General features: G+C 48.8%; 1 protein-coding gene across 3 annotated transcripts in view; it reads left to right on the top strand.

Moving 5' to 3' along the window:
* The first annotated feature begins 7,606 nt into the window (after window positions 1-7,606).
* ELMO2 (engulfment and cell motility 2) overlaps window positions 7,607-16,911 on the top strand; it is a 38,441-nt gene continuing 29,136 nt past the window's right edge. Inside the window, exon 1 of one of the 3 annotated variants that reach the window (XM_022565034.2) lies at window positions 7,607-7,698. The gene's annotated coding sequence lies outside the window, so the exon portion shown is untranslated. Of the gene's footprint in view, window positions 7,699-14,354; window positions 14,957-16,911 lie in introns of those variants that run through there. The other 2 variants (XM_089896993.1, XM_089896992.1) reach the window with 2 other exon arrangements.

The following is a 16,911-nucleotide window of genomic DNA, read 5'->3' as shown; positions in this document are numbered from 1 at the left end:
ATTGGCTTCACCACTCCACCAAATAACCTGGGCAAATGGCTAACTCTCGGTGCCTCAGTTTCTTCATTTGTATAATAAAGGTAATAAGAGTATGTACCTCATAGGAATGTGAGGATCGAAGGAGATAAATCATGTAAAGACCTTAGCGCAAAGTCTCATATGTAATCCCGGCCTAACAAGTGTTTGACGAAAAGAGTGAAACGCCCAGGTGTATTGTTTTCAGTGATGAGTATAAAAAGAAGGTCATGTACTGTGAGGTCAGACTGACTTGGGTACAAAACAGGCTGTGTGGCAAGTTTCTTTGCATCTCTAAACCTCAGTCTTCCTCATCTGTAAAATGGGCACCCTGGGGCTTCCTTGGTGGTGCAGTAGCTAAGAATCCACCTGCCAATGCAGGGGACACGGGTTCGATCCCTGGTCCGGGAAGATCCCACATGCTGTGGAGCAACTAAGCCTGTGTACCACAAGTACTGAGCCTGCGCTCTAGAGCCTGCGAGCCACAACTACTGAGGCTGTGTGCCACAACTACTGAAGCCCGTGTGCCTGGAGCCCGTGCTCCGCAACAAGAGAAGCCACCACAATGAGAAGCCTGTGCACTGCAACGAAGAGTAGGCCCCGCTTGCCGCAATAAGAGAAAAGCCTGCACACTGCAACGAAGACCCAATGCAGCCAAAAATGAAATAAAAATCATAATAAATAAAAGGACACCCTAGAGCTCCATTGAAAATTGGCAGTTTGTTTTTTTTTAATAAATGTATTTGTGTATTTATTTTTGGCTGCATTGGGTCTTCGCTGCTGCACACGGGCTTTCTCTAGTTGCAGCAAGTGGACTACTCTTCGTTGCGGTGCGCGGGCTTCTCATTGCGGTGGCTTCTCTTGTTGCGGAGCACGGCCTCCAGGCACAAGGGCTTCAGTAGTTGTGGCTCACGGGCTTAGTTGCTCCGCGGCATGTGGGATCTTCCTGCACCAGGGCTCGAACCTGTGTCCCCTGCATTGGCAGGCAGATTCTTAACCACTGTGCCACCAGGGAAGTCCCTAAATTTTGCAGTTTTAAATGAGATCATGTATGTAACAGTCCCCAACATAAGTCTTGGCACATAGTAGACCCATAATAAATATGGGTTCTATTTCTTTTAGCAGATAAATGTAGGTTTCGATTTTTATGAGCCACCATATCAGAAATCCTTCTGATATGGTGGCAGGAATTGTATTTCAACAATAATTGTTTGTGAGAAGGGACATGCTTAACTTATGAGTGTTTAGGAAGATTCAACCATAGCACGAGTCAAGTTCATAGAGACAAGTTATCCATGGTGTCTTTTTGTTTATTTGATGGTGCAATACATAAGATATTGACCATGTACTATGTACTAGATACGCTCTAGGTGCTGGGAATATAGCCAGGGACACGACCATCAGCATCCCTGCTGTCATGGAGTCTATAAGTAACGTGGAAGTCAGAAAACAAAGTAGTCATATGACATCAAGTGCAATAAAGGAGATTGGAGCAGGATAAGGAAACAGAGTGGGGTTGGAGGGGCTGGATCAGAGAAGATAGGGTGGTCAGGGAAGACTTGCCTGAGAAGGTATTAGACCATGACCTATTGAATAAAGTGAAGAGTAAGCCATGTGATGATTGGGGAAAGAGCATTCCAGGAGAGGGAACAGCAAGTGCAAAGGCACAGAGGTGGGAAGAAACTGTGTTCAAGGAATGGGAAATTAGACCTGTAAGACTCAAGCAGAGTGAGCTACGGCAGCGTGGAAAGTAGTCAAGTGGCAGACCATCTGAAGTCTTTTAGATGATGGTGACAGTTTTGTCTAAGCCCCCCAGCACTCTAAAGATGGACCACAGTGTGGCATAGGTGGATGCTGATAGGAATAACCAAAGCATCGATTTGTAGGGGAGAGGGGATGAAATACACCTGCACCTATAGGATTGCCCTTACGGAGGATCAGAGAAGGTGCATTTGTAACAGGAGGAGACGCTTTTTTTTTTGTCAGCGAGATAAGAAGGTCATCAGTTAAGAGTAAGGAGTTGAGGGCAGAAGAGAGAAGATTCGAGATTAGCCTCTGGGCGAGTGAGAGTGAACTGGCCGGGGATCCCCCATGATGGGGGGCCCATTTGAGGGCCTGTACTTTTCTCTGGCCCCAGTTAATTGCTGGGCACAGGTGTGACAGGTGGTGATTTAGGTTTAAGCAGAGTTGGGATTCTGCAGGTGAGTAGATGGAGGGAGAAGGGGGCACGGGAGTTGAGGGTGAACACAAGGGCGTGATGATAGTGAAGAACAGGGTAAGGCGGTGAGCTGGGTAGGGGGGGAAGTGAGGCCACAAAGGGCAGACTACACAAATGTGGAAGTCAAAGGATTGGAGAACTGGGAGAAGTATTTTGATATGCTCCAGTTTCAGATGTGGTTTTAGAGGAACTAAAAAAACACAGTGAATACTTATTGAAGGCCTGCTATAATTATTAAAACTACATACAATTTATTGAGCACGTATTATGTGCCTGGCACCCTGCTAAGTATTGGACATTTACTGTATCTCATTTAATTCTCATGACAATCCATCAAGGTTGGTACTGTTATTATCCCCATTGTACAGATGAGGAGACTGAGCCTCAGAGAGATCTAGTAACTTACCCAAGAACGCATAGCTGGTAAGTAACTGTATGGTTAGGCCATTCAAGATGGCTGTTTTCTTGCTCTCTCTACATCCCCTGCTCAACCAGGTCCTGCTTCACTCACATGACTATCCAATTCTCTTAATTATAGGGCTTAATTAGTCCCTGGTAACTGATGTGCCAATTCCCCCTATAAACAGTACCCTCCTTCTCCCCCAGGTTGCAAGGGGAGACTGCTGCCTTGTCTTGCCCACCATCTACCACACACAGTGGGGGGTCATTCTGGAACCTTTGTGTAAGAGACCCCTGCCCAATAAGCCACTGATGTCTCTGTCTCTGTCTCTGTCTCCGGACTCTTTCTTTGGTCTTAGGGGCCTGCGAAGAGCAGTCCAACAGTTACAAAGGGCTCTGTATACTAACAAGGCCGAGGGATCATAACTATTTTGCCATACCAGCTGCCATACACTGTGCTGGGTTCGTATAATGATAACATTCAGCTTCAGGCACATGTCTTAGCTGATCTCAGCCTGAAAACAGGACATCTGGCCTCAGTTGCCCAGGGGTAGCAGCTGGGAGTGGAGGTGGAGGGATCTGGAATTCTTGTCTTGTGTAGTAGTCTTGGTGGAGCTGTCAGTCTGGGCGCCTGCCTTCCTTAGCTAAGGGGAGGGCATGTTACCTTAGCTCAGCCACTGGACTCTTGCTCCAGGGACCTTGACTCTGATCAAAGAAAGGTCTGATCTGATGGGCTTCCCTGGTGGCACAGTGGTTGAGAGTCCGCCTGCCGATGCAGGGGACACAGGTTCGTGCCCCGGTCTGGGAGGATCCCACGTGCCGCAGAGCGGCTGGGCCCATGAGTCATGGCCGCTGAGCCTGCGTGTCCGGAGCCTGTGCTCCGCAACGGGAGAGGCCACAGCAGTGAGAGGCCCGCGTACTGCAAAAAAAAAAACAAAAAACGGTCTGCTCAAGAAAGGGGAGAAACAACCCAATCCAAAAATGGGCAGAAGACCTAAATAGACATTTCTCCAAAGAAGATATACAGACTGCCAACAAACACATGAAAGAATGCTCAACATCACTAATCATTAGAGAAATGCAAATCAAAACTACAATGAGATATCATCTCACACCAGTCAGAATGGCCATCATCAAAAAAATCTAGAAACAATAAATGCTGGAGAGGGTGTGGAGAAAAGGGAACCCTCTTGCACTGTTGGTGGGAATGTAAATTGATACAGCCACTGTGGAGAACAATATGGAGGTTCCTTAAAAAACTACAAATAGAACTACCATATGACCCAGCAATCCCACTACTGGGCATATACCCTGAGAAAAACCATAATTCAAAAAGAGTCATGTACCAAAATGTTCATTGCAGCTCTATTTACAATAGCCCGGAGATGGAAACAACCTAAGTGTCCATCATCGGATGAATGGATAAAGAAGATGTGGCACATATATACAATGGAATATTACTCAGCTATAAAAAGAAACGAAATTGAGCTATTTGTAATGAGGTGGATAGACCTAGAGTCTGTCATACAGAGTGAAGTAAGTCAGAAAGAGAAAGACAAATACCGTATGCTAACACATATATATGGAATTTAAGAAAAAAAAATGTCATGAAGAACCTAGGGGTAAGACAGGAATAAAGACACAGACCTACTAGAGAATGGACTTGAGGATATGGGGAGAGGGAAGGGTAAGCTGTGACAAAGCGAGAGAGAGGCATGGACATATACACACTACCAAACGTAAGGTAGATAGCTAGTGGGAAGCAGCCGCATAGCACAGGGACATCAGCTCGGTGCTTTGTGACCACCTGGAGAGGTGGGATAGGGAGGGTGAGAGGGAGGGCGACACAAGAGGGAAGAGATATGGGAACATATGTATATGTATAACTGATTCACTTTGTTATAAAGCAGAAACTAACACACCATTGTAAAGCAATTATACTCCAATAAAGATGTTAAAAAATAAAATAAAATAAAATAAAAAAGAAAGGGGACAAAAGGATGGAACTAATGCATTTTGCCTATCTAAATGCCCAAAGCATCTCCAGCCTTTTCTAAGCCTAGTCCTCCAGCTTCCTGTCACCTCTGTGAATTAGCTACTAGCCTGCCAATATACTCCTTATCAGAGTTGGTTCCTGAAACTTGCAATTAAAGAACCTGCACTGGCAAATGGGGGGGGGGGGAAGAGACAAAGTATTGTAAAGCTAAAGTGAATGATTTATTCCTTGGATAAATGTGTACTGAGCAGGGCCAGGACTACCGTGAAGCAAGTGAGATACCCAGAGCACAAAATTTAAGGAAGCTTTCACTCAACCCCCTCTCCTCCCAAAAAATCAGTGGCTTAAAGAACAAGGATTACTTCTCTTTCACATGAGAGTATGAAGCGATCTAGAATTGTTCCAGGTCAGCAGGTAGCATTCTGCTCCATTCAGGGACACTGACACTTTCTATTTGGTGATCCTATCATCCCCTAGCACATTATCATCGTCACAAGGCTGGGAGAAGGGGTTTTGGCGGACAGCTAGCAGACTCCACGGAAGTCATTGCCCACGTGGAGCCTATTTTCCAGCAGATTCTATTCTTAGTAATAAAAGGCTGCTGGGGAAACATACTCACAGACTAGAGAACGAACTTATGGTTACCAGGGGAGGTGGGGGGGGGGAGAGTTAGAGAGTTTGGGATTGACATGTACACACTGCTATATTTAAAATAGATAACCAGCAAGGACCTATTGTATAGCACAGGGAATTCTGCTCAATATTATGTAACAACCTAAATGGGAAAAGAATTTGAAAAAGAATAGACACATGCATATGTATAACTGAATCACTTTGCTGTACACCTGAAACTAACACAACATTGTTAATGAACTATACTCCAATGTAAAATAAAAAGTTTTTAAAAAGTGATAAAAATATAAAAGGTTGCTGGGTATAAGCCCTTGGGGGTTCAGGGAGGGAGAGGTGTTTATGGGCTGCAGTAAATGGGGAAGGCAGGAAGAAGTGGGAGAATGTCCCCGAAGAGGGGAATTACAGGAGTTACCCCTGGAGCCTGGGAAAGGTAAAATGAACTTGGCCTGTCATCTTGCAATGGGGCAGGAAAAAGATCTGCTAGACGAAGGTGGAACTCTCATGCCTTCTCACAACCCAGTTTTGTAGTCAGAAGATGAAATTGGGAATGAGGAAAGCTGGACCTGAGTTCTAGTTCCTGAGTTGACCTCAGGTATACTCCTTAACCTTGCGAAGCCTTTGATTTTTCTTTGTAAAATGATGAGGATGATAACATCATCAACAATAATAATTCGGGCTTCCCTGGTGGCACAGTGGAGAATCCGCCTGCCAATGCAGGGGACACGGGTTCGAGCCCTGGTCCAGGAAGATCCCACATTCCATGGAGCAGCTAAGCCTGCGCGCCACAACTACTGAAGCCCATGCTTCACAACAAGAGAAGCCACCACAATGAGAAGCCCGTGCACCACAACGAAGAGTAGCTCCTGCTCGCCGCAACTAGAGAAAGACCGCACGCAGCAACCGAGACCCATCGCAGCCAATAAATAAATAAATTTATTTATTTTTAAAAAACAGTAATAATTCATTAATAATTAAAAAGAAGAGTATGAATAATAACAATGTTGCTGTGAGGGTTCCACAAAGCAATGGTCTGTAAAAGGCTTTGGTAACCAAAGCACTGTAGACTGGGGGTGGGCAACTTACAGCCACAGGCCAACGCCTATTTATTTTGTAAATAAAGCTGCATTGGAACACAGTCACCCTCATGGGTTTACATTGTCTGTGGCTGCTTTCACACTACAACAGCACAGCTGAACAGTTTTGACAGAGACTGTATAGCGAAAAGCATTCACTATCTGGATATTTATGGAAAGTTTGCTGGTGACTTCTGCAAGGGCTGTAGTGATGTTAGCTATTACTAAGCCTCAACCTCCGTGAGCATCGTTGTATTCACCAGTAAAAGAGGACTAATAAATACCATCTTCAGTTCCAAGATGTTTTGAGGATCAAATGAAACAATATATGTAAAACTGCTTTTCAGATGCTTTGCAGACTGTGAAGTGCTATATAAATGGCAGTCGTTATTTAGTGTCTTTGCTGAGTATCAGTTTCATTATTGAGTCTCTCCCTTGAGCATCTATAAAACGGACAACAAAATACCCACCCCTCGGGGTGGTTGTAAGGATCTGTGAGACAAAATGGTTAGAGCATAGACTTTAGAATCAAACAAGCACAGGCTGGCCTCTTGCTCTGCCCATCACTAGTTGTACGATCAGGGGACCCACATAACACCTACATCAGAGTGGCTGTGAGTGTAAAGGGACGTGGCACGAGTGAGGCGCTGGCGCAGTGCCCAGCCTTGTTCCGATCTGCAGGTGCAGTGACGAATACCACCTCCCACGGGTCCCTACCAACAGTACAGCTGAGCTGTACCCCTCTGCCTCTGCTCCGCGCCCACCGTCAGCCCTGGGTGCCGGTATAATTAGCTCCGGCTCGGTGGTGAGCAGCCGCGGCTGCTCAAAGCCTCTGACACGACTGTCACCTCCCACTCAGTTCTCCAAACCACACTTATCCCACTGTTGAGTGCGTTACATGCGTGCTGGGCACAGGGCTGAGTGCCACCAGAGGACATCTGAGCCCTCAAAACCTCTGATTTATGACAAGGAACACGGGCTGTGCCAAAAGAAAAGTTTCGGGGAGCGATGGGGGGATGGGGGGAAAGAAATGCAGCCTCTTGCGTTTGCTGAGAAATCCCATTCTTCCAAAACCCATAGCCCGCGGCGGGGGAGACAGCCTGTGTCTTTAAGAGGCCTCCGCTAGCAGGGCGGGGACCGGCGGCTCCTCGCTCCCAGCCCCGGCAGCTGGTCCCGCCCTCTTTTGAGTGAGAGGCAACCAACCCAATTGAAGAAGGAGAGTTCAGCGTGACGGTGAAATGGAGCAATAGGAGCCCGGGTCGGCCTGCGTGGGGCGGGGCCCCGAGAAGGCGGGGCCGGCGGAGGCTAGTGGAGCGGCGGCTGAGAGACCTGGGCGCGGGAGCTGGGCCTAGGTCGGCTCCCTGGTGAGTGTGGGACGCGCCGGGGGTCGGGGCGCGCCAGGCCGCGGGGAGGGCCCTGGCCCGAGGGACGCGGGGCGGAGAGGCCGGGCCGGGAAGTAGGCGGAGGGCTGCGGCCTGCTTCTGCCCAGGGGCCTGGGGGGCTGGAGAGGGCCGGCCTGGGATGCACCGCGCAGGTTCGACAAGCCCCTGAGGGGTTGCGGCCCAAGTGGGTCCGCCAGGCCAGAGGGTCACTGGGTCTCCGACCCAGAAGGGTCGACGACGGGTAGGGAAGAGGGCGGACCAGGCCTAGAGGAGCGGGGGCTGGGCCGGGTAGGGGTCGCGGGGTAGGGGAGGAGGAGGGTGGGAGGATGAAACCCGGGGGCGAGACGAGACGGTGCGGGGAGGGAGGGTACGGGAGAGGGACCAGATGGGAGAGGGCTCGATAGGAGCCCAAAGAGTGTTTGGGGCTGGGTGGCACCCATCCGAAGCCTCGGAGTCTCCCTTGACATCGCCACCCCCTCCTACACACACAGACACTGCTCATCACCCCGCCCCGTCGATCCGGCCGGCTCAGTGACCGCCCCCCCCAGACCGTCTACTTGCATCTCCGCCGCTTCCTCCTCAGTTCAGGCATCTCTCGCCTCTTACCTGGATTAATGCAGTGTGCATAACCGATCTGCACACAGGCACTTGCGCCGCTCCCCAGCGGGCTTCGCACCGTGGTCAGAGGGATCTTTTCAAAATACAGATCAGATCCGGACGCTCGGTTGCTTGTAACTGGCTGGCTTCCACCTCCTGCAGGGCCAGCCCCAGATCCTCACCCAAGCCCTGGAGATGGAATCCCACCGACCTCTCCTCCCTAGTCTCAGTCTACTAACCCCTCTTGCCCAATTCTCTTGTCATACTGGTCTTTTCGTGTTCCTTCTACATACCAAGCCCTGGCCCAACTCAGGGTCTTCACCCTCAGCCTTCCTGCTCCCTGGGCTTATCTTCCCCGCCTGGCTTATTCCTGTCAACTCCCCTTTATCTTTGAAATCTCCACTCAAGTATCACTTCCCCAGGAGGAGTCCCTGGTCCTCGATTCCCCCACCCAGTGAATTCCCCACTTTCATCACCCTCTGTACTTCTCCTTCACAACACTTGAAGAGCTGCGGTTTTACATTTATTTATGAAAATATTCATGTCTGTCTGTTCCCACCAGATAATAAGGTCCACAAGGAAAAAGATAGTGTCTGCTTTTGCTCCTTGTATCTCCAGCATCTTGCCCAGAGCCAGGCACTGTAAATATGTACTAAATGAATGGAGGACTTGGCTCTGGTAGGAGGAACAAGGTGTGAGTCGTCTCTGATGTCCTACACAAAAACTGTGCCAGGCTCTGTGCTAGAATAATGCTGTCCGATGGAAAGATAATGCAATATCTGTAGTTACAGAATTTTTAGTAGCCACATTAAGAAAGCAAAAAGAAACAAGCAACATTACGTTTTGTAATATATTTTACTTAACCTAATAGATTCCAGAATGATATTCTTTTGACATATACTCAGTGTTAAAAGCATTATTAATATTTCACATTTCTGTGTGTGTACTAAGCCCTTGAAATCTGGCCTGTGTTCTACACTTAGAGCCCATCTCAGCTCATGGTAAACACATTACAGGTGCTCAATAGCCACACGTAGGGGCGAGCAGTGCTAGAAGCTTTACATACCTGTGGCATTTAATTGCCTTTAACCTTTTGAGATAATTATTGTTGTCTGCATTTTACTAGTAAACGTAATGAAGCTCCTAGAAGTTATGTTGCCTGCCAGCAACCATCCTAAACTTTGTGAGGGGAGGAGGCAAGGTGAGGACCAGGACCTCCATCTGTTCATGTGGAGTTTGGTCCTTCTGTACCCTATGCTGCCTCGAGAAGGTGCCAGGGGAGTCTGGGGGTGCAGGAAGTGGGGGCTAAACTTCTAGAAAACAATGGCACCTGTGGGTGTCTGCATATTCGGTTTCATCCATGAAGAGACAGTGTGTCTGGGTGCATCAGTACCACCTGCCTAGGTGGCTCAGGAACAAGTGGATTTGATGCAGTTGAAGAAAAAACCTGCAAGGCCAGTGCTTCTTGATCCAGTCACTGGAGCTCAGCACATTCAGCACCAACTCAGCCTGGTCCCGGCACCTGGGTAGAAAAATGTACCCAGGCCGCAGCATCTTGTACAGGGCCTGAGTCAACAGTCTGGCTGTTCAGTTCAACAGTTGCTCACTGAGTTGAGGTCCCCACTCCCGTGAGGCCAGCACTGTTCTAGGCCATTTAGGGTGGCTGGGGAGTATAGATCACAGCCCTCATCTTCAGGACGCCTACTGGGTACTTGGAAAGACCAGACCAGACCACAGAATGATTAGATGAGGTGCAGGACACCGGGCGGTGTAATGAAGAACCGGAGACAGTGGTGTGCAGAGGCTGCAGTGGCTGTCTAGGCCACGCTGGGTAATGTGTTTCCAAGTGCGGATTTGGATTCCTCTGCAGGGGTAGGGGGGTACTTCGTAGTTGGCTACAGTTCCCACATAGATGCTGCTTGGCGTATTTACTTACCCGTCTGACTGCTTAAGCAGCCAGAGTTTGTAAACCCATTAGACATACTGGTTTTAATTGAGTCACTAGAAAAGATTTGTTGAGCACCTGTTATGTGCCAGGCATTGTATAGGCCATGCTCTGGAACTGACTATGAAGCTCTCCAAGGTTCTTCTGCTAGGAGAAAAATAAGAAGAAGAAGAATTTTATATTGATTTTCCTCCCCGATTGCCTTCACATATGTTCTCTCATTCTGTCATCAGTATACTAAAGCCTGGCAGGTAGGGCTTTTTTATGCCAGGGAAACATGGTTACAGTGCTTTTGCAACTTCTTCAAGTTCACACTGTTGGAATTCTGCTTACTCTGTGTCAGGTATTATGCTTAAATGATTTACGTATATAATCCCACCCAATGTTCACAGCAACTTTATGGAGTAGGGTTGATTCGAATCCCCATTTAACAGATAAGGAAATTCTTAGAACTGGGATCCAAACCTAGGTCTGTTCCACTCCAGAACACAAGCTCCTTACCTCGTTAAGTTACTCTGCCTCGCTAGAAGGTCAAGGTTGGATGAGACCTCCTCATGCATATCAGGACCTGAAGTCGGAAGAGGCTTGTGCTCATGGCAGAGCTGGGCAGTCAGGTCCCCTGTGCTGCAGGGGCAGGACTAACCCAGAAGGGAGCGCCGAGGCCTTCTTTGGTTCCTGACTGCTGGTGTGGCCTTGCCAGCTTCTCTGGACCTCAGTTCCCTTATTTGTAAAATGAGAGGCTTGGCCTGGTCTTGCAGTAAGAACAATGCTGTGTGGTTGGGGTCAGTATTGAAGGAGTCGGGCCCCCAGCCCGGGGTTTCAGTCATAACCCAGGGCTTCTCAGCCCCGTGCACCCCATGCCCACACAGACTCTGCCTTCCCGCGGCAGCCGCGGTCCCGTGAAGGCAGACAGTACTTCTGGTTCATCTGTGTTTTCCACTTCAGTTTCTGTTTCAGTTCCAGAAACTGAGGCAAGTGGACTGGAAACACAGACCCCTTCTACGTCCATCTCGATGACTGTAGGGCCTTGTGGAGTTCTAGGCAATGGCTCGTCCTCTGTCATTAGAGTTTCTGTTCTCTTTTAGAGGCGGTCAGGTCTAGGGGCATCCTGGAGGGTATTTTTGTTGTGGAATTCTGTGGGCACAGCTGTGTGCCAGGCACGGTGGGCAGGGGAGTAGATGCGTACTTGATGAGTCCCTGCCCTCAGCTAGCAGCCCCTGAGCTGTGGCTCCCAGCCCTGGCTTCCCATTAGATTCACCTGGGGGTGGGGGCTAGGGGGGTGGTTTGCAGTGACCTGGGTTGGGCACGGATGAGGCACAGCCAGAGCTGAGACCCACTGGTGTAGAGTCTGCACCTGGGGATCTTGTTTGAAGGCAGGTTCTGATTCAGGGGGTCTGGGCTGGAGTGGGTGATTCTGTGTTACAGGCTCCCAGGCAACATCGGTGGTGCTGGAGTGCAGATCACCCTCTGAATAGCACGAGGAAAGGCTGCACATAGACAGTTATGAATCAGTGGGATTGTGACAGTGTGTGTAAAAGACGGGAGGGCAGATGAGGGCGCAGTTCATTTTGTCTGAGGGGAGAGGACCAGGAAGGCCACACAGAAGAGTGACTGAGCTGGGCCTTGAAGCTCGAGTAGAAGTTTGGCAGCTGGACCAGGTGGAGGGAGTAATGGCAGAGGCCCCAGGAAGACTTAGAAGAGCCTGATGTTTGGGGGAACAAGGTGGTCTGCTGTGGCATTCGGAGTATCTGTGAGGGCGGTCTGAAGGCCATGGTGGGCCTGGAAGGAGCTGGTGCTCTCCTGCGGAGTCTAAGCTCAGTTCTGCAAGGATAGGGACCTTGCAGAAGGTTTCTAAACCGAAGAGGAGAGCTGAGTGCTTCTTAGGGTAGGTGTTACGTGAGAAGAAGCCCAAACAGTTACCCTGTTCCCACGCCCTTCCTCACTGCCCTTGTGGCTCTAAGTTAGTGGCTTTTAACTACGTGTTTGGGTGAGTCTTGTGTCCAACAAATTTCAACGGAAGGGAGAAATCTCAGCTGCCATTGGTATGATGGTCCATCTCGGTGTTTCTAGCAGTAAATGTCAGGACCTGACTCTTCGAACCCAGTTTCCCTCCCTGTACCTTAGAGTCTCACCCTCATTCAGGGGTCCGAACTAAGGGAAGTTAAGTCACTTCTCACTGCAGAAGATTTCAGAGGGAGAAGCCTCTGTTGAGATTCTGCTCTCGATTAGAAAGAGGGTTTGACCTCTGGTTGCCTTCCTGGAGCGGTGCTTTCTCTTGCAGGAAACATAAACCAAACTCACCCATGCCTCCCCCACCGAATCAGAAGCAAAAGAGCTGAACAAAAGCACCCGTCAATCCTTATCCTTAAAGGAATGAGGGGAGGAGAGTGCGGAGCTGGAGCCTTCTGGCCTTCCTCCATCTGAATTCCTTACTAATGGGGAGGGATTGTCTTTCACTTCCTTTCCGCTGGGCTCTCAGAATCCATCTCCCTGGAGCCGTCCCTGCAGGGGTGATTGATTGATGGAGCTTTGTGGGGCCTTTTGTAACTGTGCTGATTTTATAAGCACACCTTCCAGAAGCCACTTAAAGAACACTCATTGGAGACACGGAAGGTCCTGTTTTTCTCTTGTTTCCCCGACTTTGCCTTTGAAAACCTGGGCTTTCATTTTCCTGCCTTAGAGTATAGAATTATCTTCCCCAGATCAGTGTGTGCCTCTCTCCTGTTTGGTGACATTTAGAGCTTTCCCAATCATCTTTATATCTGTAATACTTGAAAGGGGGTGGGAGGGTGGGATGCAGAGTCGTTTAATCAGAAGGGGTTGATTACTTCTTCGCCTTCTGGGCCTGGATGTGGAACCACCGCTCCCTCATCTTGGCTGTTTGCTCTTGAACTCTATAGTGACGCTGAATGGTAGAGCGAGAGGCTATTTATAACCCTGAGAATTTTGCAGTGTTACTGAATTGCTTCGACCTAATTCCCGCTTCCTTTCTAAAGTGAAAATGAAAAGAGTGAGCAAACGAGAGCTGAAAGGGCTCCCCACAAGGAGATCCTTTATCTGGGGACTGTTACCTGGAGAATAGTATTCTTCTAGTCTCCTATCTCCCAACGTTTCCATAGGGAGAAAAGCGGAGGGATGTTTTCCCCCATCTTTTAACTAGAGTCAGGGGTGCTAAATCTGATTTTCCAGTGAGACACGTCCTAATGTTAGATGTGAAAACAGTGAAAATGCTGTGGAGTTGGAAGGTGGTGGGTCGAGGAGGGAACACACAACCAGAGTGCTTCCTGCCCGTCCACTGCCATGTGGAGCCGGCCCTGGTTTGTAGGAGTTGAGGAAGTCAGAGCTGTTGGATTTGAGTAGATGCTCATGGAACCGTAACCGTGTGCCAGGCGCTGTGCCAGCCGATGAAGCTGCAGGGTTGGCCTTGCCCCGGGGGAGGAGAGAGCTGTGGGAATATAAAACTATAATGGGGTGGGACAGGAGCCGTCACAGAGCTGTGGACAGAATGCCACAAAAACACGGGCCCGTCCTGTTTCACTTTGCTAGAGAAATGGGGGCGGCGTGAGGAACTAAGACTGGTACAGAGAGGAAGTGACATCTGAGTGGGGCTCTGAAGCTTGAATATGAGCTCTCCTGACAGCCGAAGGAAGGAAAAAAATGCAAAGATACAGAGGAGGAGGAGGAACATGGGCTGCCTTATAGAAACAGCAAGTAGTCCAGGAAGGTCTGGCTAGACTGTGAAGGGCTGGGCACCACACAGGGGAGTGGGGGTCACCTTCTTTAGACAGTGGGCTCCGTTATCTGTCACAATGGTGAGCTCTTGTCGTTGGTCTCTGAGCCCTGGTGTGCTTCATCTAAAGGTCCAGGGAACCCAGATCCTCCACTGAGCGCCTGCTGTGGGAACCGTGCCACCTGCTTTCACGTGGCTTTCAAACAGCCGGACTGGCTGGGGTCAGATTCTGGCCGTGCCACTTACTAGCTGTGTGACACTGAGCACAGTACTTAATTTTTCTGTGCCTCTATTTCTTTTTAAAATTTTATTTATTTATTTATTTATTTATGGCTGTGTTGGGTCTTTGTTCCTGTGCGCAGGCTTTCTCTAGTTGCGACGAGCGGGGGCTACTCTTCGTTGCGGTGCGCGGGCTTATTGCAGTGGCTTCTCTTGTTGCGGAGCACAGGCTCTAGGCACGGGGGCTTCAGTAGTTGTGGCACGCGGGCTTAGTAGTTGCGGCATGCGGGCTCTAGGGCGCAGGCTCAGTAGTTGTGGTGCACGGGCTTAGTTGCTCCGCGGCATGTGGGATCTTCCTGGGCCAGGGATCGAACCCACGTACCCTGCATTGGCAGGCAGATTCTTAACCACTGTGCCACCAGGGAAGTCCCTCTATTTCTTGTCTATAAAACCAGGATGATACATCACACAGGGCTGCTGTGTGGATTAAATGAATTAATATGTGTAAAGCCCTTAGAACAGTGTCCCAGCACTGGGTAAATGTTAGCTAATGCCATCATCCTCAGGAAAGGAAGTATCATGTAGAGGGAAGAGAGCCAACACCCAGTCCTGAGACCCAGTTCTGATGTGATTTCTTTCTTTCTTTTTTTGTGGGGAAGAGGTGGGAAGGAGACATGTGGAAGATACGTTTCTCATCCCATGTGAACTTCAGTTGCCTCATCTACAATGGGATGACTTCCAGGGTTCGGGTGAGCATCAGCGGTAATAATGCTACAGACGTGTGATCAAATGTAAAGAGGCTGTCTGCACATTACTGTTACATACAGGATGACTTGCCATAAAGTCACCACAAAACTGAACTGTTTTAAACAAACCAGACTTATCTAAGTGGGTTTGGCTCTTCATTATTTCAGCCAGTGTTAACCAAGGGCCTGCGCAGTGCTGTCATCTTGTGCCTGTTAGGCTGCTGTCTCTTCAGCCCTCCATTTAGAGCTCCTTCAAAGCTGGGGGGTCACCCTTAGGCTTAGGCTTTTTAGTTGCAATGAGTAGAAACGCAGGCTAGTTTAATTGAAAGGAGTTTTATTGGCAGGAAACAGGGGAACTTCAGGTACCCCAACTGTAGGAGGTGTAGCCATGGAGTCTGGAAAGTCTTCAGACACAGGCTTTTTCCACCTCTTTCTGGGACTTTGTGGTTTCTGGTTTCTGGCCTCCACTCATCCACACATTTCTGGATTCTTCTTGCTGAATAGCTTCCTCTGCAAGGCTCTTGGTTTTTGCTTCTTGGTATCTTTGGCCTGCCGCGGTACCTGCTCTGAGGCTGACTGTGACCTTTCTGCTCCAGGGCCCATTGTCATCCATCTCCTTTAGTCTGTGTCTTTAAGCTCAAGAGAGAGAATTGGATTAGTCCAGCTAAGGTTGAGTGTTCACCTCGGTCCTGTTGGCTGTGGCATGGGTGGCGAGAGTGCCAGGACACATGGGCTGCCTGGGCATATTGGGAAAGGGCAAAGTCACGGAGAATCGGGGCTTATAGTATCTCTGGAATAGTCCTGGTGGTTGCAAATCCCCGTGCTTTAAAATGGATATGAATTTTTGGAACATACAAGAATCACTCAGGGCTGACTTTAATAAAGAAAGAGATAGGGACTTCCCTGGTGATCCAGTGGTAAAGAATCTGCCTTCCAATGCAGGGGACGTGGGTTCCATCCCTGGTTGGGGAACTAAGATCCCACATGTTGTGGGGCAACTAAGCCTGCGCGCCACAACTACTGAGCTCATGTGCCTCAACGAGAGAGCCCGCATGCCGCAAACTACAGAGCCCACACGCCCTGGAGCCCGTGTGTCACAACTGGAGAGAAACCCGAGCAGACTGCGCACCCTAACGAAAAGATCTGTGTGCTGCAACTAAGACCTGATACAGCCAAAAAAAAATAAGGAAAATAAATAAATATTTTTAAAAAGAGAGATAATCAACCTAGGAAATGCCATGTGGTGTCCCAGTAAAGTGGAACTGTAAAATAATGAACTTTAGCTTTGTTTATCTCCAAAGACAGTATCCAGAAAGGAGTTCTAGGGACTTCCCTGGCAGTCCTGTGGTTAAGACTCCGCTCTTCCAATGCAGGGGTTCAATCCCTGGTCAGGGAACTAAGATCCCACATGCCACGCACAGAAAAAAAGCAGAAACAAACAAACAAAAACAAACAGAAAGGAGTTCCAAAAAACATGATTTGTTTCTTAGCAGCACCACTGAAATAAGGGTGTAACTTCTTTTGGAGAGGGATATGTGTACATCACCCAGACACTCAGTGTTGGAGCTGTGACTAGGTCCTGAGTCCTCTGGCTCTGAATCCAGATGCTTCAGCAGGGAAAATCATCCCAGCCCAGCGCTCTTCCTCTTGCACCTACACTGCCTACTTATTTTAAGAAGAAGAAGAAACTAAACTAAATAACAAATTGTCTTAAAGGCCATATTGTATATTGTGCATTTCCACATATATGAAGTACAAAAGCAGGCAGAACAAATCCATGGTGTTGGAAATCAGAAACAAGTTGCCTCTGGGAGGGCTGGCAGGTGCGGGGTTGACTGGAAGGAGGTAGGAGGGAATTCTGGGGGTGTGAAAATGTTCAGTGTCTTGTTTTGGGTGGTGGTTACGGGACGGTATGTGTATTTCTATTTTGTATATATATTTATATATATACATACATA

This window comes from Delphinapterus leucas, chromosome 15, assembly GCF_059928025.1.
Source record: "Delphinapterus leucas isolate spDelLeu-1000000601 "Yukka" chromosome 15, BTC_Dleu_Yukka2, whole genome shotgun sequence".
Taxonomy (NCBI): Eukaryota; Metazoa; Chordata; class Mammalia; order Artiodactyla; family Monodontidae; genus Delphinapterus; species Delphinapterus leucas.
This window is presented reverse-complemented; position numbering and strand designations above follow the sequence as displayed.